This window comes from Varroa destructor, unplaced genomic scaffold (genome assembly GCF_002443255.2).
Source record: "Varroa destructor unplaced genomic scaffold, Vdes_3.0 BEIS01000002.1, whole genome shotgun sequence".
Lineage (NCBI taxonomy): Eukaryota > Metazoa > Arthropoda > Arachnida > Mesostigmata > Varroidae > Varroa > Varroa destructor.
In genome coordinates, this window is record NW_019211455.1 from 54739977 (window position 1) to 54765404 (window position 25428).

The 25428-nt window shown below is 41.6% G+C and overlaps 1 long non-coding RNA gene across 1 annotated transcript; it reads right to left on the reverse strand.

Annotated features, from left to right (window-relative positions):
- Window positions 1-10249: 10249 nt before the first annotated feature.
- On the reverse strand, window positions 10250-12394 carry LOC111245004 (uncharacterized). The gene is made up of 3 exons (XR_002671162.2): window positions 12277-12394; window positions 10856-11037; window positions 10250-10712 (listed from the first exon to the last, which is right to left on the reverse strand). It is a non-coding gene; the product is annotated as an uncharacterized LOC111245004 (long non-coding RNA).
- Between the last annotated feature and the right edge of the window lie 13034 nt (window positions 12395-25428).

The following is a 25428-nucleotide window of genomic DNA, read 5'->3' on the forward strand; positions in this document are numbered from 1 at the left end:
TGAGCCAGCTCAAACCTAATCATAGGCAAAACCAATGGTCGTAGTTTCGTGAGGAAATGGAGTGCTTACGATGAAAAAGGCCACTTCGAAATGATTGGTCATATAAACATCGGTCCACTGAGACGGTGAAGCCTGCTCAGACCGTTTTTTGCTTCAAATCGCTTAAGGTTTCCTGTAAGGATTACTGTAAAGGACAGTGATTCAGTAGACGCGTAGTTTTTTAGAACACACACAAATAAGATTTCATTCGATCCGTCAACGTGTTTTATTTGATCTTAACTTGTAATCAAAAGGATAAACTATAGAACCAACCTTTGCAGGAGCATTGCACGATATAACATCTTCATCTAAAAGACTTTAAAGCAGTAGCATCGATTTACAAGCCTCCAGGTCCACCAGTTTCACTTTCCCGGAACGACTGTATGTGAGAAACGATGATTATTAGTACTCCGTGCTCTTCCGAAGTAGTCGTTGCGCTGGAAGGCTAGCTCCTTTTTTCCAACTCGAAAAAAATCGTGTGCTTGTCTAAGTACGGTCTCGAAGCTAAACTACCTCATATGTTCTTCAGTTTAGTAAATAGATACGCTTTTACTAAACCACCGTTGATGCCCGGTTTAAGCCGCCCGCAGTACGGGACAGGTTGACCAGGCCATTAAGTTATGACAGCTTCCTTTTCGAATCATCTACCCGTTCGTTCGATTACTAAGTGTATGCAGTCATGTAGACATAAGACTACACAATATGATCTCAGTTGATAAATTGCAAGGGCGCATAGTCGGAAGCAATGTCGTTGCCACGTACCGCAAGACTGGTAGGCATCAGTGTATGTTTTTTTCCATTAATTTAGTGACCAGGAACTAAGACACGACCTTGCTAAAGCGAATAAATCGGGACGTATGACTGATAGCGATTAGGGACTGAATTGAGTGATAACGGGTAAAAAAGTCTCACGGCATTTACGGTGATATCAACCATAAAACGATGCTTAATCTCTAAAGCAAAGCGCGGACGAAATTATAGCTAAACAGACAGGTGTATTATCGGCCGAAGCGCTTCTCTGCCTAGGTATGAAGATAAAACCCCAAAACAAGGCCATAGATCTTGGTGATAAAGGGTGACATTCATAAACGCGAAACATGTTCTTCAACGAGATGACATCTAATTCCTCATGTCGACAGAACGAAATGGTAATTTCACATAATTTTACGGAAACAGACTATCGTCTAACGTAGTAATCGTTTGGCTTATTTGGAAACCGAGCAAAAAATTTATATATATATATATATATATATTCTTGTAAACTATAGTAGGCTAATTATAAGGGAAATGGGCATCGTCCATACTCATTGATTGAAAGAATTGTCTTGTGAAGAACGCTTTGTTAGAGATTCATCTAAAACAGGTTTTGGGAACTTCGACCAGAGTTGTCGTGCCACGTCTGCTACAGTTCGTGGAATCCTTGAGCGTGACAATCGTCAACAATTGGCATATACCGAGTGTCTAAACCTCACCAGTTAGGCCTGACATCGAAGGCTGGAGAGCGAGGCTTTGGTGCTCGCTTAAGCCAGATGCCACAGACATTGACGTTTTAGCTTTCTGACGCATATATTTCTCTTTTTAGATCAGAAATATTGTCTTGTTTTTTTTCTATATGTAATCAGGCTAATCTGAGCCTAAAGAAAATATTTTTTAATGTCGGTCAAGAGGACCTTCTTTGGTTATCTAGATAGATAGATACGACTCACCCTCAAATATGCTTTCACACTCTAAAACTCTAGCCAGACAATGACGTTACTATATAATATAATAATAATAGTAATATAGTTGATACTTTGTCACTTATAACAAAAACTAGTGTGCCCCAATACGAAGTAGGGCTGTCACTTTAATTAAATTTTCGATAAAGCAAGTATAGATATCTTCCAAAAAGAAGCACCTTTGGCTTTGACTATACACGCTCTTTTTTCGGTTTCCCTCTAAATCACATAACTAACTGAGGTGAATATCTCTTTCCGTAAGTTGAGCACGTAATTTTGGTGCCATTAAAATAGGGGGAGCGCGTCTACCCGAGCTTTGCTTCAGAACATCCTTTAGAAACTAGACAATTTTTTACCTTAATGTTTCACCAACAGCTTTCTCCCTAATGATGAATTTCGATAAGGTAAATTCCATCCTTCAATGGTAAAATGCAGTTCCGTAGCTTTTTAGTGCGACGGATAACCCGCAGGGCGTAAGCTTGTTTCTTTGGCGGCCTCAAGGTCGGGCCTGTTTCAATATCTGAACATAAAAGTAGTAGAAAAACAGATATCTTACGAATGTTTTGAGCCAGATTGAAACCCGATAGTGGGTGGAAAGACCTAAGAATCTTCCATATAATGAAACTGGAAATCTAACAGAAACCACAGGTGTGCAAGCTATTTCGATAACTGCTTTCTTTATAATGGAAATCTTTTCAAAAAATGCGCAACTGTTCGTTCTGGTAGCTTCCATATGGTGCCTCATTCAGGACACAATGTTTCTTTTACCTTATTAATATATCCAACGAGATAAATTAGAAAATAATTTATATACTAGAAGGTCAATATATAAATATGTGCCTATTGCGTATGAGGAAAACGCGAAACGTAATTATTTAAACAATACAAATAGCAACATAATTAACTGCCTGTTCGTTAAGTTAAAGCAAAAAAATTATTCGGTTAATTTTCTTTGACAGTTGAAAAATGCGTCACTTTTCTATTGAGCATTAAATCAATTTGGCGGTGTGACCCGAAATGGCGGCCAGCCAACATTAATTAGATATGATGCTCGATCTTGCACCCCATCAGCTCTTCTGAGGAGTTCTAGTTGTTCGAAGGTCGTCACAGTTATTAACGGTATCATAGACTTTTTTTTTATTCATCTAAATCTTCTTCACACTTAATAGTTTGAGAAAGAAAAGCACTTTATTTACTTGAGAACTTTCAAGTCACAGTTATTCTGGTGCCTTAAATGCCCAAGATTCGAATCGGATTTGGGTTCGTCTTTTAATTTGGAAAGATTGGTAAAGCCCAAGGGAAGGACAACGTTGAGTACCGCAGAGTGATCGTGTGTAAAACTGATCGTGCGCTAGCGGTCAATCAATGAGTTAATAGGTTTACGTAGCGATAGCGGTAAAAGCGGGTGGCAGATGTTACTCGCTAGTAACGATGTGCCTTAGAAGAAGGTCAGGTTAGTTGAAGGTACCGCTGTTAGAGCACTTATGTTTTCCGGTGGCCCTTGGCGACGTACCGTGTCTGTCAGCCTGTTAACAAGCTGCGCGGTCTGCGTGTGCTTTGTATCAAACTAATTAGTAGCTGGTCCTCAACGAAGGTAGCATGGTAGCGCAAGTCAATTACTTAAGCTAACCTCAAATTTAGTAGATTTCTGATCAAAGTATTTGAATCACAAGTTATGACTATTATTAGCATCAATAATATTAATACATTTATTTAGAAATAAGCCACAAGTTGACAAATGAAAACGCTGCAAAGGCAACGAGACAAATAGCACAAGCTAAACGGAGCTTCTCGTTTTACCATGGCGGCTTCATTGTGGCCGTTCTGTGGTTGGGATCTACTGGCTGGGATTGCACCTTACGTCCTTTCGTTTCTCAAACGGCAACAGAGATTACGGAGCCCACGACGGCCCATACAGCTACGATCGTGCGAATTATAATAGGGGTTTGGTATTTTTTTTTACAGGAAATCATCGTCGGCTAAGAATTGCCAAGCCTGACCGATTTGCAACCCTGATCATTAGGCGATCAGTAGACGGTTTTCTTCGTAGGAGTAGCCTTCTCGTTCACTGCTTTGGTTTAAAGCTTCTCGCGTTCAGGGTATTAGGGATAGTCAGGGATTAGCTGAGGCCAACAGGTTACAGTTTCCTAGACCGTCTTGTCTCTTCTTGCACGTGAATAGCGACAACTCGTTGAAACGTAGCAATAAACACTGCGCGACCAACGCGAGTATTACAAAGTGGAGTAAATTTCAGTACAAAAAGAAAACCAACCGACCCATATGTCCTGCCGCACTATTCCAGCGGTCTAATTATCATGGTACTCATGCGGTCCTCAGTTATGATTGCGTCAGCGTCGAACAGATGCAAGCGTCGTCGGCTTTTATGCCATTTACCGTTCGATATTTCTTCTATAGCCTTGTCGTTGGGTCAGGTAGGTCGAGTGTTTAGCTCTAGGTCAGAAAACTAGTACGGCCAATTTTCTATAGGGGTCTAAAGAATTTCCTTTATAAAAAAAGTTGATTGTTCTCTTTCTTTTAATATATTGATTTTTTTTACGGTCAAAATCATCTGCTAGCTAATCAGTTCGTCCTCAGGGTTTAAATTTAATTACAGTGGTGGCTCAGTAGAAGACCGACACCAATCCATCTCCTTTTGTCCGTTACTCGAAATAGGCCCTGTAATATACAGATGGACTTCCTAGGCTAGTTAAAGCTTGAGACAGCCATTGTTACTTGCCGCAAATAGCTATTATCCTGCAAGAAACTGAGATCAAGAAGACATCTTCTCAGTTTACAGAGATGATTATGTGTTCTTTTCATTGTTGGTCACTCAGGCACAAGAACGACGCGAACTTTTCAATTCTCAAAAAAATTCATTGCGCGCGTGGTGTCACTGTATTAGAACTTCTAAGATGAGTATCTATTCAGCTCATGGAAACGTTTGTTTTCCTGGTACATGCATACGAGATAGGCGAACGCTATATCATAGAACGGAGAGATGCATTAACGTTTTGTAGTTTTGGTAATTCTGTAAGCCATTGTTTACTCTCATGGCTTTGGTCAGATCTGTCCAGCCTCTCAAACGAGCCAGTGCACACGTTGACTGAGCTAGCATTATTATTTACGATCAAAAGTCAGTTTGAAGGGAAAAGTCTCACAAATTGTCTTTGTCTGCCTAGATCTCGAGAAGATCGATTTCACTCTTGTTTTGACTCTTCGAAGCTTTGGCTGTTGCTGCTGTTGGCGCAGAAACTACGCCGCTGAATTGTTTACGGCAATACGTACGAAATACGCAAACGCCCCTGTATCTATCGATACGATGGGCAAGCGGTGGCGCGAGTGAACGAACACGAGACAGAAAGCAACGTTTGTTTGGCGTGAGCAAAGCGACCGACTGGATATGTGTGCGTCTTAAATTTGTCCAGGGTTTCCGCTCATCGCCTTACAGATGGGGTGTACTTTACAAATTTCAAGTCCAAGCAAACTTTCCTCAGATGATGCGCGAGATGACAAAAGAAAAAAGACCATGATGAATGACCATACCGTACATTTTAAACTAATATGTATCACTGTATAAGGCGTAATCATGACTGCAAAGATCGACGCACACACATCGGCATGAACGGCTTGACAGCCGAAAAAAAAAAAACTACAAAAGCCCTTATTATATATTGGACGATTAAGTAAGCCAATGAACAACGTTTACTTATTTCTGGTATGTTGCTTGACGCTAAACTCCCAATAAATGGTGACCGAAATAAGCGAATGAGCAGCGGCGCAATTAAACTTTATTCCTTTTCCAGTGGGGCTAGGGAATTTGTCACTATGTATTTAGCAATAGAATAGTTTGCTAATTAATTTTGGATATTGCGAAGCTAGTTAATAGAAATACACCAGTCTGGAGTAAACAGTGCCTTATGCAGCTGACTTCACGTAAAGGCAGGTTGGCGAAGGAAATCACGCCCATGAAACCCCAATTCGTGAGTCGTTGTTTACGACGGTGATGGCAATGATGATCGCTGTTTGATTATAAGTATCAATTTTAAATTTGAGAAGACCCAAAAGGCGACCATTGCTGTGGTCGCCGTTATTTTATATCTGGTCCTGGGCATATCGCACGACAAAGACTTGCCACATAATTTTTCCTATCTTAGACGTAAAATTTTTGCTTAGCTTCTACGTAAGCAACCAACCGGTTCGACTCGAGAAATGCGAGATTATGCCGTGCCATAAGACTGCTCTTAGAAAGTAAGCGGTTTATTTAAGCACAGACAAGGAGCACTCTGTGTGCTTTGTACGTCACGGATGCGAGGCAAGAACTAAGTAGGACATGCTACTACTACAACAACGTAACTCTTTTGTATAGGAACCAATGGCACAATGAGCCGGTTGACTCAACTAAGCACAAATCTATTTAAAGTATTGTTTTTTAAAGGACGTGCAACGGAATCGAGAGCACTTCTACCATGTTGATAATTTAGAGATGAAGCTTGTCAGGCGCAAAGGACGGCGTAACTCTACGTTAGATCATTCGAAAGTGTGTTTGACGCTAGCGCGTGTTTAAGCTTTGCGATCCAATGCTACGTCCTATCTAAAACGACAGCGTATTATTTTCTTATTACCTAGACTGTTCCATAATTCTATTGTTAGAGGTAAGACAGCCATATAACTGCCATCCTTTTCGAAAATGACCAAGTTACTAACTTACCGTTTTGGTTTTACCTAACGCGATCCGATACCTAGCTGTTTATAGATTGGCCTTCGACTCTCTAAAGTTGATAAGCATTATATCGACCTACCAAGCAGGCAACTTTACGGGACTGAGTTAAATAGTTTTGTTAGTACGCGAACAGTTCGTATGTGCACGACGGAAATCAAGTTGTTTCCACGACTGACTATTGTCTTTAAGTGATTTTCAGTGTTCAAAGGATGATTCCTACCTCGTCCCGGGTAGGAGTCGACTCTGCACTCGTTTACTCGTTACCATACATTTTTCTTTAATAGAGGCCACAGATCATTGTGCGGAGAGAGCCTATAGCGAAAAATATTTATACTAAATGCAATCCTTGGTTCATAGTACCCTTGTCCTCAAAAAGTACCACCTACATCTTGTTAAAACTTGGTACTTTTTGAAATCGTGGAAATAGGATGCGGTTCGAGCTCACGTGATATCGCATCCAACTGGTTCGCATGTTGCTCTCAAGGTGGCTCATCGCAGGTTGCTGTAAGGTTCTAACATCTATTACTACATAGCCAAAGTACTCTAACCTGCTAGCATTACATCTACATGCCAATATCACGGTTAGCATGTGATAGCAAAGCGATAACAATCAAAGTTTCCTCAATTGTCGTAACTGCGTGAATGAGTACGCGAGAAGAATGTTACAGGCAGTTGGGCAATTGGAGAACGATCGTCACCGTATCACCGGCGATAATTCGATCATTTTGGACCCATTTTTCGAAATTGTCCAATGTAAATGTTTAGTAGTTGTTGCTGTACTTATTCCCTCAGTCGACTAAACGCAACGTAACTGTTGAGTGTATGCTGCGGATACTGGGCCTGGGTCTTCTATTCGCTATATGCATGGACAATACAAAAAATATAGCTATTTCTGTGTTTTGACCCACTGTTCCTACCATATGCATTGGATCATATAGACGTTTTTCAAATGTACCAACAATAGGAAATGCTTATTGCATCTCGCGAGAAATATATGACAGGTTAAAGCATGAGAAATGCCTTGTTGAGAGCTGGTGCATGACCTATATCGATTGGCGTCCCTTTCACGTTCACATGTATAGAACTCGAAAAATTTACTCAGCTATTCGGCGCATTGAAAATTGCTGGAAGACGTTTTCATTAACCTATGGACATACTCAGACATCTTTGTTTGCGCCATTTTTTCTGAAGGCAATAACGGATGTTGAACGTTGACTGGGACGGGCACAAAATTCATCCGAGTTGGGCGTGTCCGTCTAATGAATAATTTTCAACAAAAATATAGTGTAAACGAAATATCCAATTCGGGCATCAACAATTAAACTAATGTTCTTCTATGCGTGCTTAGTAGCAATGCTAATTTCTTTTGCTATGGCAGGTTCCTGCAATAATTCAGTACTTTTTTCAGCTGTTACCGTGAAGCTACTAGCTTGTCTTCCGAGAAGAAGTATCGAAATGTGTTCAGTCCCTAGGCATCAGTTTTTTTCTCTTGTTTAAATAGTTCATTCACTACGTTTGTCTTCTTCTGCCATGAAGAATATGAGCTGGGTCGTGCAACGTCGCTTGTTCCCTCCAATACAGTGGGCAATGGCAATCAAGCGAAGAAATGCCACTTGTTTAGAACGAGTTTTTTTTTCTATTATACTTAATGGAAACTAACACCTTTCCGTTGTTCGGGTTTTGGTCGCACTAGAAAGTCCATGTTAGCGCCTGATAGTATAGATATTTAATCTAAATATCTCGTTTTTTTACCTCTGTAAAAAAGACGCAGTCCTCCGGAGAAGTGAATGGACAGATGTTGTTCTAGTCAAAATGAACATACCAAATCCTCTACGAGCTGAAACGCGCTACCTCTCGTGTGTAATATAGTGTAAGTAATTGTACATATATTATACATAGTAAGTAATATATTCGAGTATAATATAAGATAGTATCAAAAGTATTCCGAACAGCAAAACAGGTAAATTATTCTGACGATATTAAATTGTAGTCTAATATCGAAACCTGTACCGTAATGGATCGCAGCACACGTTAGCATATTTTTAACCATAATAAATATTAGGGGGCGAACGACTAAACTTAGAAGTTTTCAAGTTTGGTACTGCTGTTTTGGCACTGCTTTAGGTAGCTGGTCCCTTTCAGCGCTGGACGACGCGTGTCTACGCTTGATTTCAGATCTAGGCCGCCTCAAGTGTTTTTAAATTTTGTAAACGACCTTATTTCCGCGCTGTCAAGAAAACGTAAATACTTATTTACCTTTTTTTGTACCTGTTCCACACTTTCGGAAGAGCGCTAAACTCTGCTGGGCACGATCTCGTTTGCTTTCCTGAAACAGCCTGAGGCGAGTCCACACCTGTTCAATACGAACCTGAATCCTAATTCGGCATAGATCGTTTTTACGCTTTCATTACGCTACTTTTGTGGCCCGTTGTAGTTATTTTTATCGTCCCGTTAAAATCATTCGCTGCAGTTAGAAATGATTGCCGCCACCGAAAAACAAGCGATAGGCCCTCCATCCTCGAAAAGGCTAACGTGTAAATAACTTCTACCGAGACCTGATCTGATGTCTGGATATTTGTCACCATAGCGCGGGGCCTCAGTCGGGGTTTTCTATTGTGATAATACTCACTAAATGCACATTTTCTTTTCTCCCAATTCCAAATACGGAGCCGATTGCCCATATCTCGTTCGTTTAAGCTCGTCTTCGGGCTTCATAGTCCCCGCCGCACAAAGAAAGATCATTGTCCAGCTTCTTTCATCCTAAAACCTTCAACTCACCACTGCATAAATCCCAAGTCGCATCATAGTTTTCCTTTCTTGAAGAGCGTGCAGTGCGCCAATGTATGCACCAACGTTCCGTACGACGCGCGACTCTTCTGACGCTTTTCCTGTTCCACGATGATACACTTGGAAGTCTTCGTGATCGGGAAGGATCTGGATGTGGTGATAGACTATTTCCCCGAAGTACTCTCTGCCTATTAGTATACATTTTGTGGTCTAGGCAACATGTGGTATCTATTGCTCAGTCCTGTTAGAGCGCCTCAACGGTGTTCTTCGGAACTCTGTCCAGGATAAACGCCTAGCCCTGATACAAAATTAAGTTTTTACTAACTAAGACATACCAGGTACTGTCGTACGCACGATCGTAGCAGTGAGGGTCGAAGCACTTTAGATTGCTTTATTTCTCTGGAAAGAGAGAGTGATTGCTGTCTATTCTTAAGATAGCTCTTAATTCGTGTTGATCTTATAGCTTAGACAGAGAACAGTCCGTCGCCTTGTTGGAACTATTTCACTACCTTAGATACCAATATTATTATATAGGTTCAATAATTCTATTCCATTGGTTCGTTTATCCACTTTTCCTGATTGAGGCAACCTATTATCATCATGCCTTACTCAAATAAACAGACAATCAATATGAAAACACCTATTTTGGGTTTTTTTTTTTCTAGAAGAGTCAGTTACGTACGTATCACACAGAACGAGAAAAGCTTCACAGCTTTTACGTTTGGATTGCTATTCACTAGCCTCTCAAGCATATTTATTTATAATATATAATATATAAATAAATTTAAAAAAATATATATTTTATACATTTTATATATTATTATTATTATTATATAGAAAATGTATAAAATATAAAAAATAATATAATAAAATAAAAACATTTATTCTATAAATAATCGTAGCTACACAACCCAGATATCCTGTAGCATCTTTGTACAAAGCTGCTTGTAAGCAATTCAACGCAGCTGACGTACGTCACAAATTTAATTACATTTCTACACATAAGAAACGGTGCGTACGATTTGTCCTGCATACGCACTCATTGTTCTGACACTGACTTAACAGGTCCACTAACCGGTCGGGTCGTCGTAACAGATTGCCAATAATCCGAGTGGAGACACGCTGCTCCTGTGCAATTCGCTCAGAGTTTTATTATGATGTATCGGCCCGACACTGAAGCTATCAGTACCCTTACGTCAATGTGTTCCGCCGTGAGAGCATCTATATATGTATACTGATCTAGGTAGTTATCCCACGACAGCTTGCGTGGCCTAGTCAGCCTTCTCAGACAGAGTGCAGGCTATTCCTTCAGTTCCTTTTAAGATACCAATATATGCTACAAGTCCTACTTATTTGCTGCTAACTATACGGTGCATCGCCGTACCTCGTTGTCTCCGGACTGCAACAAGCAGCAATCTGAAGGTCGTGTATGGGGGGTCCGAACATATCTAAAAAGCGAGGTGCAGAGTACTAAGGATTATACATATGTATGAACATAGAGTGCATTTTTATACAAACGTCGATTTAGGTCGGAGGCTTGACAGGTAGATAGGTATGATAGCTATCACGTGTACATTTGGATGTACGGTACCTCTTGGGATTTTGCAGCTCAGTGCACCGTCGGCCAGTCTGTTCCATTATCGGAAAGGCTATATGTCGTCGTCGACGGTCGATGAAAGGAGCATCCTGATACAATTAAATCTTATAACTGAGTTACTGCACCGCTTTTGATTGACTAAATAAGGGTTCCGTTTGATTTGTTGCAGTTCTTCCCTTCAAGTCACAAAAGAAACACAATTTTAATTTGATTTGGTCAAAATTTCACGCGTTCGAATGTTCTTGTTTTAATTCGTTGATACTGAAACTATTTTTTATTTATCACTTGGTTTTAAGAGACGTCGAGTTTGACCTGGCCAGTTTTAAAAACCGTTATATAATTGTATATAATTTTAAAATGGCCGCAAATTCACTATGATTTAACTAAGAGCCTGCATAGGTTTACGGGTCGTAGCGAATAGGAACGCTTACTTCTATCACGAGGCAGCGGAAAAGTTGATCCGAGAAAAAAACGTTTATCACTAAAAAGTGAATAATATCTGAGGTGCCGTGAAACATGCATAATCAAGAAATACATTACGGCCTTCCGGAAGGAACGATCTCTCTTAGGACCAGCTGACAACTGCGGGACCATGTGTACCATTTTTTCTTTGATCAGAAAAACTGATACAGAACTATTCGCATTGGGTTTTCTTTTTTACGTACACCCGTACAACATATATAAATCTTCCTGTACATTTCGAGAACGATGGTGTTAGCGGTGGCGATGGTAATTCAAAAGCCTAATCTTTTAGAGTACCTATAACGTACTGATGAAATTCATTACTAAAGTATATGATTGTATTCTTTTACTTTCACTATTACGGATTAGTAATAATACAGGCGTCCACCAGTCAATGCGTCTTTCACTCGACTAGTTACTATATATCGTACGAAATGTTTATGTAAACGTAATGTGCGATCTTCCAGGCAGAACAAATCCAGTTTTGATCACCACTTATCTTAACATCCCTTTGCATAGGCAGGACAAATTTAAGGACCTACCCAACGTTTTCTATGAGAGGCTAGTTCTAGATAGGTAACAAAGCGCGTAATTTGCCAACTCCACATCTGGCTGTCAAACGATAACAACTTGCTTCTTACAAATAGCGAAGAGCACGAATGAACGGATGAACCTGCGTATTAATGAGTTTCACAATATATCGCCTTGAACACGTGTCACCCTCGTAACAAGGAGATACAGTCGTTCCTATCTGGGTTGGGTGTAGGTCGGAGTATTGGCTAATTAGTAGGACAAACTGTTAATGCTCGCCCGCCTCCGTGGGTACCTCAAGTGGAGGGTATGAAACAGAAAAGGAGTCAGGCAGGAAACAAAGAAATGCTCTCTAAAAAACGACCTCTTAATACTTGAAGATCAGCACTCAAGCCTCAAGCGGCATCTTTAAAGGTGTTTACCTTTTGGCTCAGGGAGAATTCGCGACCTGGAACTGCAAGTTGTAACGCAGGGCTGATTTTGAAAAATTGTCTAGTAGTTACGAAAAATAACTATCTCAAGTGTGGATGCAAACGATAATACCTAATTTCATTGTTGACTAACATTGAGTTCTCATTGTAGTAGAAGCGGGGGGTCAACTAGGACCTCCCAGCTACAACTGGAACATCAATTGGCAGCCTTTTACATTATATTACATTAAAATTACAATTTTATCATTATTAGTGCAGGTATTATACCGACCAGGTATAGGTTAGATAGAATATTTCAAGCGTAAATATCTGCCGGAGCTGCGTGTCATCGGTCATGCCGTTGCCGTTTATATACATAGTCCTTCTCATTGGATTTTAAGCGGATACTCCACTATAGCGGCGCTGATGAACCATATGAGGCCGGTTCGCGGAGCATATAATGAATGACACGTGCTTAAATGAAGTCAACGGGCTGTCACGGTTCAGAGTACGCTATGGTAAAATGAAGACAACACTTACTGTATCAACGCTGTCACACAAATCGCAGCTACACGAAACACACGATCAAGACCTACCATGAACGAATAGTTGAATCTATCACAAATACGCCAGGCGACTATCTTTATCATGAGCGATGCGTTTTTCCATTACTAACTTGAAGCTTATTCGCCCATTAGAAAAAAATACAATTTTTAATTAAGATCACATCTGTCATACCGTTGAGATTTACCTAGAAAATACGGGCTAGAAATTTAAGAATGCAGTGGCCGTCACCGTAACTAAATATAAACTTATTTGGACGGCGTTCATCAAATCGGTTATGTGCGATAGCAAGGAATCCGTAGTAGCTGAAGCTTCTACCAATAATTGTTGCAGAACGCTACGGTGAAGGCACACTTAATCATCAACAATCGTTCGAAGAAGCCTTAGATCTGTCCCTATCATACAATCGATAGGGAATATAAAAGTACAGTCTAAAAAAATGAACGTTGATGATAACAATAACGTTAACTAGAAATTTATTTAATAGTTTGATGAGCTATACCGCTAACAGCTGCTATTTCAATAAAGAACCATTCGGTAATCTGCAACAAGCCTTGTCCCCTGTTGGCCACCGTAACTGGCAGGCATATTATTTGATGTACAGATCGTTTCATAAATACAGATATACAAAGGCTATGATCAAATAGATAACTACGAACCTGCCGTTCTCCCCTTATATCAGTAAACACTCACATATGATTAGTACTAACGAGAAGCTGTCCTCGTTCAAAGGCCCGATCCGTTCTCAAAAGCGGCGAACAGCAGTCGATTGCCAGAATAAGGGACGACCATCTAAAAAAATGCGGCGGATTCAATCCGTCCAGGTCCGCGTCGGACAGCGCTTTTGCAGGCTGCTTCTACGATTGCAATGGCGATTATAGGCTATAGTTCATATATACACATAACACTGACGACGCAGCTGTACTTTGCTTTTGATGTGACACCTGTAGCAGTTCGGTGGCTGCTGTAAGGCCACGGCCTTCGATTTTCGTCGGGCGGAGGAAAGCTATAGCAGTTGGATGGAGCGTATTGAACGAATTGATATTAAATAGTTTACACGAGCTCTATCCTCGACGTTTTTTTAATGATTTTACATTGTTGAGTTAGCTCAAGTGATCAACCAGTCGGTATTCTAAGTATGCGCGTTCCTTGCGGCTCTAAGCAGAGTGATTTTCCTTGAAATCTGTACTTCATTTTTGGCCTATCGAGCGCCAATAGTACAGAGTTCCTTTAGTCCCCCAGTCTAATACAGAGGCAGCTGTTCGCTAAACGTAGATTCAAATTAAAGTTCTTAATCCGATACGTTCAACGCTTGATCGCAGTGATGGTATCAAGCTTTCAGGATTAACTCAATAAATGTCCGGAGTCTTATATCCGACCCTTAAACACAGTTTCATATGGTTTATCCTCATTAGCTTGAAACAACACTGTGTGTACATTGCCCCTTTAAAACCTTTATAGGTGAACTGATGAAAATCTCGTTAGCCCTGCATCATAAGGGGGATCTTGAAGGCAAGCAGACGTTGACGCTCAACACCGGCAGCCGACTACAATAGTGCGTCAACAAATTTGCGACCGAAGGTTGGATGTAAGCGACAAAGACGCGTTTAACGTTGAAGTCATACGCGAGTTCTTTCTAACGGCTTTTGTGAAAGAATCACAAAGCCTACTCGTGCAGCCTATCTGCATCTCTAGACGATGCTACGCCTGGGAAATAAATTCTGAAATTGGAAGCCACGGCCTGTAGCCAGGGCTCTGGCTACATCGCAACCTCTCGAGGATGAGCTTTGCATTGCACCCCCTGGTCGATGAAGTCGCAGCTACAAACTGTTATGGGTGAAGAGGCGTTGGCGGTAGCTCCAGTCACACGGGTGCAACTCAAGCTCCAACTATTCGCAGGGGCCACAAGCCCAGCTAGCCAGAATTTTATGTCACTATAGGACGCCAGGGGGAAATTCCTGCTCTTTCGTCAAGGAGGAACACCACAAGTTAAACTTGCTAGGGCTACCGTACGTTTCATGCGCATGCAATATCTATAAGAATTTTGCTCGAATAACTAAATGCGTACGTGCTTCGCAAGCGACGAAACGGTTACGATGAAACGTTCAGAGACCATTAATGAAATTAGGTTACAAACTTACATTTAGGATTGTTTGCTATCGCAACTGGATACCTTTTCTAACTTCAAAATTTTCGGAAGTTTTTATATATTTATAATAATAAGCATTGAGATGGATATGTTTACCTTTATCGAGACTCGAGAATATTATCTCTTCTTAAGCTGAAGCTATGTTCTGCTTCATGCTATAAGCACAGCGCACGTGGTACCGATTCATGATGGGTGCTTAGCGCCTCTGTGAATGGTCGGCCATACGGGTCGTTTGCCGTGTGTTGTGGTGCTTCTAGTAACGAGCCCATGCGCGTTCAAATAAAAAATAAAGAAAGGCTTGTCAAAGGATTTCTGTGAGCCTGCCAATGCTACTTAATTCGTTCGTTGTTCTGTTGTCAAACCTTTCAGCAGGCTCTGTTCTCAATTTCAGCAGGCTCAAGGTAGCTCAAACATATAAGAGATGGTATACCCAATGTTATTTTTATTTTAGTAGTGCAACAATAATCGTTGACGATTTGCAGCTTCGGCTAGCTGGAGTAAGATCTGGATTTTGATTGCCATATGCAGTTGTAACGGGTTTCGATGTTAGCATGTAAAGCGAAAACACAACATAGGGAAAATAATAAATGATATAGCAACATATTCATATTTTCCATATCGCGAGAGCGTATCGCGCCTTTCTAAGGCTTCTAAACTGAAGGTAACCTATTATAGAGTTCTTTTTATAACGTTCTAGTGAAATGATGTATAATAGTGAATTAGCAAAATTAACAGCTTGTAGTAAAGCAAACAAAAAACAAAAAAAAATAATAATAATGAACTGAATTGGGATGAACACATGTCATATGCCCCGCCGTAGGACATATCTCAGCTTATCCATTGTCTATTGTTGTCAGAACATAGACTATAAAGGATAATAAACAATGAGTTTATATAACCGTCTGAACACGCAGCTAAGGAATAGCGAGTTTAGCGAGGAGCATTCATCAGAGGTTTCAGATCATCCACGATAGGTAAAATCACACTTGCTAACCAGTCAAAGTGCCGAGCCTTTCCTAAAACTAACGCCCGGTAGAATCTCTTTAGGACTTTTATGAGCGTGTCCTCAAAATGAAGACCACTAAAAGCGTAAATATCTGTGATTGCATATTTGTTGATAAATAAATATATATGTACATACCTTGGCAATATTTAAGCCTATAATTGCTAAAGTATACAGAAGAAAAACCACCATTTATTCAGGGATGGCAAGCATGTTAGGATGATTAAGGACCGGACTACCAATCTACCTAAAAAACGTTTTTCTAATCTATCTCTTATACATACAAGTTGTATGACTGGCTGGGGTTGCCATTTGGAATAAAATGAAGTTTGTTTACTGTATAAGTGCGAATAATATATACGTTTATTATAAAATTTTTTTTCCAATGAAGTGGACAGCAATTCGTTGGGATTCAGCATGAATCGAGCTAACAAAATTTTCTCTTGGCAACTACTTCTTGCTCCATCTACTTCACCGTAGCCTTATCCTGACACCTCCTTCATTTTCCATGTTCAGGGTTTAGTTTGCTACTTATTTTTTTCATCAATTTTCTTTCATTTTAGTGCCCTTTTTCATGTACCTACATCTAACGTCAGCCTTCGCCCACGCATCACTTACTACCCGAGATTTTCGCTTCAAAGCGTCTGTAATTTGTCTTATCTTTATTTTGTGCCCCGAAAAGCGCAAGTCTACCTCACTTTCCTCTTTATGGCCACCGACATCTATCTTACCACTAAACAATTTCTTATTTGTTTCTTGGAACCTATAGACGTTGATTTTAATCTGATCATCACGCATTATTATATCGGTATATATGCCTTTACGTTATATATATATAAATTATTCATCACAATCGTCGTACTAAGCAGATCAGTAACACTAGCGGCATTATAATAATAAGTAGTCTACTTCTCCTCATTTGCTGTTTTGTTTGCCAACGAATCACTGTATTATTACCATATTGTCGCGCAGCTTAAAGACGTGAACATCAGCGGGGGGTAGTGTTGTTGTTGTTGTTTGCGGCGTCACCTGGCATTCCCTTGTTTTCGTCTTGGGACAACAGGTTGATCCGTGGAATCAAATACGTCTCTTGCTAGAAAGTCGTGCAACTTTCGCGCTGATTCAAATAAGCGCGCCAGTTCAGTATGTTCGTCATCTCGCTTGCCGGCTCGCCACCTATCGGTGAGCTCCTTCATTAAGTAGATGAAGCACTCCTTGCGCTCGTACCGGCGATAAAATCAAACAGTGGGAAGAGCTCACGGCAAACATTCATTTTCTTTCAAATCTTTTGCTTGAATAGATTTTCAAAGCTTCGTTCTTTTTTTTTTTTTTTTTTTTGATACAGGTGAGCGTATTCGCGTCCCCGTGTTCGTTCCAAATATTTAGATTCAAATGTACAGATAGAGCCTTGCTAATTAATTCGATCCGAACACCGTCACAGCCAGTAGAAACGCTAATAGCGTTTGTGTGATTGCTGGATTTACCCCTTAGAAAATTGAATTGATGCCACAGGTAGTTTATATCGAGACCCTCGTATATGTATTTGATGTTTTTTTTCACTGATCTATTTGTGTGCCTATCGTTGCTTTCGAAGAAAATACTTTTCGATTTAAGTATCAAAGCGATCTCCCATCGAATAAGTCTCTATACGCTGCTTAAGAGGCGCCAGCCCTCGTACCAGTGTTCCGCATATAGAACAACTAAGGGTTTACGCGTATTGCATGTACAAGAAACCGATATTGAGCATTCGGTTTACTTTCCGACAGAAGATGTAGATCAATTTCTTACTTATTTAATAATTCTTGAAGAGTACATTTTAAGATTTACTTGACTATTTTTATTGCTATTTTATTAATATACTGTTTAATTGCTCCAGCTATTAGTGTTGATATGAACATTGAAAATTTTAAGCTAGATAGGTGTTGTTAAAACCGGGTTACGAGGTATCTAGTACCTATCCTAGGATCTAATTATACTTCTTGCTATCATAGAAGAACAGTCTCATAACGTTTTTTAAGACCTTTGGTTCATCAGGTTGGCAAAGAAAAGGTGGATGGCACAAGCTGAGTATATGGGAATCAACAAGTGTCCATTATTGTTGATTGCTTCGGTAAGGTACGACGCTACGGTAAAGAAAATCTACCAAGTAACAATCTGTCAACAGCGTTTAATGAACTGTTGAAGGTACTAGTATTGATAGTTTTATAGTGCATAGTGTACCATTTTGAGACAATTCATCGAATTAGTTAGACGACCAGAGGCCAGATTGGCAGGATTTAATGATGATAACACAGCTCAAAGAACTTCAACTGAAAATGTAAAGGCTAACGTATCAACGACGCAAACCCACATAGTGAATACTGGCAGACACAGCCCAAGGAAATGCTTGTCCTAGGTTATAGGCTAGTTTATGTGCGTCTGCTCTATGGTCGTTGCGCGCCCCACAGAAAGCAGCACATTTACGAACCGGTGGGAGATGCTTTTATATATATATATATATTTTTTTTGTTATTTGATAACTTCCGTAACTTTCTACTCAGGTAAGAAAATTATCGCTGAAATATGATTTAACTTTAACAGTGATACGAAATTTATCAGGTATGAACAACTCGAGATTAAGCTGCACGACGCCCCAATAAATCCAGAGAGTATTTCAAAAACCCATCATTAAAAACCATCGACTTACGGCATTATGGTCACAGATAGATAATACGCCCCCGAAATAGAGAACGTCGAAATTAACACAATTTGTTTAACCTCCGAGCGGTTCTTCCAAATTTGGCCGACACCGATTTCTTGCTTATTCCTCAACCCTCAATGTTGTATATATAGCCTGTATTAAAAATAAAAGAATTACTCGTGATAGATTTATACATTTGGCACTATTTTATTCGTCAGCTTGAGGATCAATCTGATTAGTCGGACAGACCCCCCCCCCCCCGTCCGTCCCCCCATTAGTCATCTAATGGAATTCCTTTAGCGCGACAGCTTCGACAGCATGAGACCGTTTTTCAGATCTTATTGGGGACGTATTATTTTTTGTCGCCTGGTTATAATGATTTAACGCTGCGGCAGTTCCTCCAGTCTTCTCGGACTGAAAGTATTGTCCTCTCACTGGCCGCTTCGAATACCGTTACCGCAAACTGAAAGCGCTCGTCCTCTCTGGTTTCTGAACGCAGTGGCGGAGATTAGACAATGCTGGTATGTAATGCCGTTTTTCTATTAGCGAGTGCGAGGTCTTTCAACACGTTCCTGTTCTTATCAGTCCGCATCGCTTCATTCGTCCTTAAGCATTTTAGCATCCTGTGACGTTCAGGCCTAATGATGTTATAATTACGTCGCGCAACAACGTGTACACACAAATATGTTATTGTTTCCTACATATATGTACTCACCTTTCGGATAATAATTCATATTGTAATGGTCATGAATGACGATCACCGGACCAGACATCGGCCATCGGTTGTTCAATTAGCAATAGGTTAGTCAATATGGGTCTTTCGTCGCTTATTCTAAACAATTTTAAACTCATACTTCACAGAGTTAAACTGAATAATCGACACCATATAGGTCAAATCGCTCAATTCTCATACGCTAGCCCCCAAAGCTGTTTAGGGGATACGGAGAATTGCTCAAGTTTTGCCCCCCTGTCCTTAATGCTTAACTTTATCCGCTACTGGCGACTTGCAATTTTTTTACGCACGATTTATTCTCAAGGGATAAAACTTGGATCGAGGCTATTTTTTTTTTGACAAATTCAAATTCCTTTGAAAATTCAACAGGTTTCTTTGCCAGTATACTAAATAAACCAAGCAGAACTTACATTTAGCCATTGCACAAGTGGCAAATTTCTCTGTCGAATTATCAATTCTAAAGTATTAAGCACTTAGCAATGATCATCCATAAATTATTATTGCGTCATTGCTTGTCGTGTATGTGTGGGTGGGGATATGACGGGGGTTATAACTAGAGGTCGAGTCCGATCAGGCCCGACTGCGGCTCTGCTAAGCCGTTTCGTTCGGCAGGACTTGTTGCACTTTTCCGAGTTTAGTCAAATTCATGCGAGTTAAAATAATTTATCTTACTTATTCTACACGAATGAGCCATATTGGTTGACCGACTGGCTCGACAATCAAGTCCGCTTTTATCTTTGCGTTCGCGACAATCCATTCTAATTCTTCGTAATTGTCAGCTATGCTGTCTGCTAGATCCTGTCGCAATTGTAATCGCACATGTCTTACTGGCAGAGCATTATGTGGCAATTTCGTATCAGCAAATGTTAGCGGCACTACGATGTATTTCTTGATTTGACGGTATCGGAAGGGTTGGCAGGAGCAGCATCAATAGCATCGATGACGGATGAAGATCCGCGTTCTTTTTTGTCGACGACGACATCGTCAGGGTACGGAGAGCGGAAGCCTGCGCGCGGCTTTGATGACGATGATCTTGGTTCACATCGGGATCAACAACGCTGCCCCCTTTGACGTAGCGTGTTTGCCGTGAGGGGAGGCTGCGCCGGAGGCTCGACGAATAAAGTGCTTGGAGAGGTTTAGCCCAACGAATGGCTCAGGAACTCTGCGAGCTTTTTTGCCAGCTGCTCCAATTATTAAGATTCTGGAAGGTCCTACCAACCTAGCCTTTCCAGCAGGTCCAGTATCTGAGCCGTGGAATCGTCGCCTTAGGCCCTGAACGATAAAAAGATAATGTCGATGACGATAATAGCGGTGACGTTGGTCGCGGCAATTTTTTTTGGTCATCAGCCTTGCAGTTTTCACCTGTGACATATTCTTCCTGTGCAGGAAAGCCCTTCACGCGAGTCTGCAGCGTTGTTTGTCGAAAAACGAGCTCACTTCGCTTGATAGTTCTTCCCGCCGTCCTCGACGCGCTGGGGCACCTAGCAGCGATTTCATCCCCATCACCACTCGGACTACCGGGGGGACGGTTTCGATCGTGCGACATGGGGACCATCAAGAACATCATTCCCTCCCAGACGACACCTGGACGCCGTGAAGACGCGAAAACTTCGGCAACAACAGCACCAAGGCGCGAAGCTGGCGTGTGTGTGGGGGTGCCGCTGTTATTTTCTTACGTTTAACGACAAGGGTCGCGAGGACGGCGGTGTACAGCTGTTCGCCCGATCGTGGCTCACGGCATTCGACTTTTTCAAAATGCACACCACATCGTTATGACTCGCTCCAATGTACGATCTTTTCCTTAACCAATGGAACAAAACCTGGAAATCGTCGGAGGTCTACGAGTGGTATAGTAGATCATTAACAAGTAGTACTACCCGATATACTAGTAGCTATCATCATTTTCTGTTCGCTTTGTAGGGGAGGCCGAGCTACGCTGATCACAAGACACACAGCAGAAGTCCGACAAATATGGTAATAACGTCACAAAGCAATAGAACGCACGCCGACTCCATGCTGCAGTACGCTGGGCAAGGCAAGCAATCACTACGGCCTGCTTGCGGCCTATGCGAACTCCTTTCAGTAGCGGCCGACGATCGAGCAGCGACAGAAACGATTGTTCCAGCGATGATAGGTGATGGTGAATCTGACTGTGACGGATTAATAACACTATCGCTATTATCGTTATTACTGCTGCTACCACTAAGATTATGGCACTGGTGATCGTTATTGAGGTTCAGGTTGAAACTGTTCTCGTAGTGGCTGTCGAAGTTATTGTTGTGGTGATGATTCAGACTGTAGTTGTCATGTAAGGATTGATGATAGTATTTACAGCTGCTGTTATGTTCTAGCTGGAAGTCGTCACCGTGTTCGTGGTGGTGATACTGGCAGCAGCTGCTATGCTGACTGCGATGATGAATATTGCGGTGATTAATGTCGTGATCCGAGGTAACCGCCTCGGCAACCGGTCGCCGGTGAGTTCGTCGGAACCACCCTGCGGCACAGCAGCTGAGCAATGCGCAACCGCGGCGGCTCCACTCGAAGCCTTTCCGAAAAGTCAGTTTCGCGTCAGGCGTCGACACTGTCCGGAGAACAAACAAGTCGTCCGTCTTTGTACTGCGTTGTCCTAACGTTCCTATAGAGCAACGGTCCAACGCCGCGACCGTGGTTGTTGGTTGGCGCTCCACTCGCTGGAAGCGCGACTGGCTAACTGTTTGCTTCGTTTTTAGATTCGTTAATTTCCCTGTTGACGTTCCAAGTGATCCTTGCTAAACTAGATACAGCGGTGTCCGTTCGCTTAATGTGCAGAAGGTTTTCGATCTGCCGCTGGCGGCAATCGTGCCTGCGACAAGCGGAGGCAATGCAGGGTATACGTCCGAAATGTAGCAGTTGTGCTATTCATGCGCCTTTTCGCGTGCGCTCTTCATTGATTCTAGCCTTCCTAGAAGATTGTTTGCAACCCCCCTATTGTACTGTCGATAGACTACTATTATTGTGGTCCTTCTTTACATTACGTAAAACCATATACTGGCAACCGTTTTAAAAACTCTGTCCAATGAGCTTTCGTTTTCGTAAAAAAAAAATCAATGAAGACCGTACATCTTGCGCCCTGTCGTCTTTCAAGTAGCCGCAGTGACAGTGGCAACAATAGCTGTACTTTTAGCAAAGAGCGGCCAGATCCAAACGCTTTGCTTTGGTAGAGACAGGTCGTTTTTGATGCATTTGACGCGCGCACCGCGAAACAGACGGAAGTAGTTCGAAGCTACAGCGCACTAAAATTGTGTTTTGCGACTACTCTCCCCAAGCCTTTGGTCTTCTTCCATCACTTCGTTACACTTTGACGAAGATAATCAACGTCTGAAAGCAGAGCACCGCCGCAAATAGATGTCTCTGAAGGCAGGGCTTGCTGTCGGCTACCGACTAACTCCAGCCGATGCTACGTGGGCTCATTACGGACCAAGTGGCTGACCACGACGATGTCCTAGAGCTTTGGTTACGCAAGTCAGACAGGGAGGATAAAGATCTATCAGTGACCGTTGAGCTGGTTAGGTACTTGCACCACAGGGTCAAAGGCGAGTACGAAATCCCTATTTGTCTGTCACACGCGGGTACATTTGGACACAAGGAGAAGTACTCCGGCAGCGGCACCCGACCTGTCGTCACTACCCTTTTCTAATTCAGAGCGGGTGATATACTATTCCTGATCTATTCTCTTGCTAGTCTACACACAATGTTCCTGGCTTGAAGCGGCGTAAAGGGGCTCTACCGTCTACCACTATGAAAAAATAAAGAAAAAAATAAGCAGCTACTTCATATTCAAAAGAACGGAGAAGTCTCCGCGTACAATTCTAGCAACAGGCCTCCACACCACTAGTACCATTAAACACACTCTGCGTTGTTCCGCGCAATGAAATACATGCAGTCAACGAGGAAAGTAAACCAGCCCGCAAAACGAAGGTAATAGCGATAGACAGGTGAAGTTTTTGTCCGAAGCTCACGTGAAGAAGCTGCGGACAAGCGCAGAACTGACTAGACTGAGCGCTGAGAGCGGATGCTCGCGTGACAGCGCATCACTTGTTGGAGGGTCTGTGGAGAAAGGGTAAGGCGCGCCCTTTCCAACGGGTAAGGGTCTAGGCCTCCCGGTACCGAATGGAGATTGCAGCCCATACACGGCTCTACACAAAACTGTGGCGTTCTTTCCATACTGACGTCTAACCATGGAAAATCGGCATCTCAAGGCCACAAGGACGTTTTGATTGAAGCTACGTAATGGGAAAATGTAGCATAGGAAGCCGCTTCAAAGAAGCAGACGGAAACTAACAGAAAATACGGCACGTATCCCTTAACGAAATATTAGCTGTTGCTTCTTAAAATAGAAACAAAACAACTAAAAACACATAACGAAAACGGGTATAAAAAAAATCAACCAAATAGGGAGCAATCTTGAATCAATCAGCAATCAGGGCTCCGCCTATACGGAATAACAATTAGGGATGATCTTCTCGTGTTATCTTTAATGTGATTGATTATGGAAGATTTCTACGAAAATATGTTACCAGTTTATCTTTACTAACCATTTGAACGCTGAGCGACGCTTTCTGAAACGTCTTGTTACCACGTAAATCTTACGACTCAGAAACACACCTATTGCAGTTAACGTTTCACCATTTATGTGTAAAATCACTTGTGGGACACCTCATAACAAGGTCATATTCGGACATATATTGTGATTATTCTATATAAATCCATAAGTAGCCACCACATAAGTGCGCGTTACTTGAAAGTTCTACGTATGATCAGAACACGGGTACTGTATAGTGCTATCTTTTTTTGCGCATCCTAAGCCTTTCACTTTCCAAGCTTTGCGACCGTTTCTACTGACGGGCGGTTTGGAACACAAAATGAAATGTAAATAGGCCTACTTTCAAACTTAAAACGTAGGATTGCGATATCGGAGGTAAACCCTGACCCCATCGAGTTAATGCATAGAACTAAACTCGCCTAAAACAGTATTGCATTAAAATGCTTTTTCTTACCCGTGATAGCTGTATAATTCAAGTTCTCTATCATGTATCGGCCAACCAACGGTCCCAATGACCCATCATATGAGTGACAGTCGCTTTTCCCTAGTTTCAGCCAATGGCTATGATTTGAAACACAATAATTAACGATGTCTGTCGTTCAGCTTTTGTTCGGATAGAGTTTGTTAGATCTCTATTTGTTCACTATGTCTATTCTAATGGCTCGATGTATTGGCCCGTGTTGAAACGATCACCTGCTTTATAGAGAATCGACAAACTTGATTCTTTGTGGTTATTTACTACGATGCAAACATACTCCACTGGGCTATTCGCTGCCCCTGTCTCAGTCAACTGCTATCCAAGTCAGGCATGCGCATTATCGATCGTCTGGTTTTAAATCTGGCTCGATATGCATTTTATTAGCTTTTCGTAAACCAACGCGCCCATAAACAAGAGCCGCTTATGGGCGCGTTGGTTGAAGATCGGCGCACGTATATTCGAGATGTCTTTCCCTTGCATCAAGGCTGGGTGTCGTGGCATGTATTTAAAGGATAGTTCTTCTCAACATGCATGATCGTGCATGGCTTCCTTTAAAGTTGGCAGTTTTTTTCGCAGTTACGATAGCTAAGTCGTCTGGCTCTGCTATCGCGTTGAGTGTTGCTAATGCTGCTATCACTAGAAATGTTTGACAGGTACCTCCGTCCCTTTTGTCAAGACCGGGCCAAGCGCTGTTCAGCATTGCGAGGCGCTTCTTGGCCTTTTGGTTTCTCTTGTTGGTTTCACCTATCTGCTTTATATCGAGAGCAACTCTATTGTAAATAAACTAAGGCTTTTTAGCCACTGTCGAGTACATGTCTGCCTTTTGATTTGGTGAGCTTATGAAGCTTATTTCTAGTTGTCTGTTGTCAAACAACTACCTACGAAATACTGTAGATATACGTCTGAGTGTTTTATACGGCGACTGAACTGCTTGAACAAACGAACAATAGCTGACGTGGCTTAGTTGTCAAAGTC